The following is a 1635-nucleotide window of genomic DNA, read 5'->3' as shown; positions in this document are numbered from 1 at the left end:
TTCCTTGGAGACTTCATCAACATACCAAACCAATTGATTGGTTGGGGGCCTCTACTTTGATCAAAGAATCAAGCAATCTATAAGGTAAAATGTGGTTTATGGTCTTTTTTCTTTAACCTCCAGATGTTTCTCTCTTCTCAACCTCTCTCAAGCTTGAGAAGTACTCAATTGAATGGCTTTTGAATACAATTGAAGTTCTTTAATGAAATTGTAATGATAAAACACATAAATTTCTATTTATGCTTAAATTATAATGTTTTTAAGCATTTCTTTCTCTCCCCCAAAGAATGGTCATTCCTATGACCTATTCTATATTCAAATGAAGCTTCTCATGAAGAAATTCTGTAATCTAAAAGTAATTTCCATGCTTGTCAAATTAGAGGCTAAATAAGTAGCTTTTTAATGCTTTTATACTATTTAATTTATAGAAAAATTAAGAATTAAGTCTATAATTGGATATTGATCCAATTAATGGTCATTCTAATCATAGGGATATTACTAAACTTTATGCTTTCAAATTATTGAGAATGATCAGTAATAGCAGCGGAGTTATGGTAAAATTTTTAAAAAATTAACATATAAATTATTCTCATTCATAAAATGATAAAAGATGAATTTTCACCATATTGAAATTCAAATATTTAAATGAGAAAAGTGTAATTCCTAGTATAAAGGAATTAATGGAGATTTTTATTTAAATTTTAAGAGAAAATTTAGTTAAATTTATCTTTTTGCATAGATAAGTTTAAATGATGAAAGAGGAATTCTCACCATATTGAAATTCAAATATTTAAATGAGAAAAGTGTAATTCCTAGTGTAAAGGAATTAATGAAGATTTTTATTTAAATTTTAAGAGAAAATTTAGTTAAATTTATCTTTTTGCATAGATAAGTTTAAATGATGAAAGAGAAATTTCCACCATATTGGAATTCAAATATTTAAATGAGGAAAGTGTAATTCCTAGTGTAAAGAAATTAATATAGATTTTTATTTAAATTTTAAGAGAAAATTTAGTTAAATTTATCTTTTTGCATAGATAAGTTTAAATAATGAAAGAGGAATTCCCACCATATTGGAATTCAAATATTTAAGTGAGAAAAGTGAAATTTTTAGCTTAATAAAATTAATGGATATTTTTATGTAATTTTTAAGAAGAATTTTAAATAGATTTAATTTATGGTAAAAGAGAAATTCCCATGATAATTGGATTGCACTTATTAAAATGAGAAAAAGAGGGATTTTAAGTTTATTCAAAAAAAGAAAAACGTATGATATTTAGTTAAAAAGAAGAATTTTTATGATAATTAAGAAAAGATGGATTTGAATTAAATTTTAGTGTCAAAAGATGATTTTCCACCATAATTTTACCTAACGAATTAAGGTTGAGAAATTATGTGATAGAAGGAATATCTTTGGATAGTTTAATTGGTAAAATCACTAAATGGATATTTACCAAAAACTAGATGTTTATCTGAAGGAAATCCTTGTAGAACTAAACCGAATGAATTTGGTTAGACTACGAGAGGGACGGACGGTAAACCTACTTGTCCATCTCTCGATCTGAACAAGTAAAAACTTCATGTGACCAATTCTAGTTCTAATCAGACTACAGTTTTTCCTGACTGAACTCACCA

This window comes from Cibotium barometz, chromosome 7, assembly GCF_041138505.1.
Source record: "Cibotium barometz isolate CiBa-2024 chromosome 7, ASM4113850v1, whole genome shotgun sequence".
Lineage (NCBI taxonomy): Eukaryota > Viridiplantae > Streptophyta > Polypodiopsida > Cyatheales > Cibotiaceae > Cibotium > Cibotium barometz.
The sequence above is the reverse complement of the archived record's forward strand: the minus strand, read 5'-3'. Positions refer to the sequence as shown.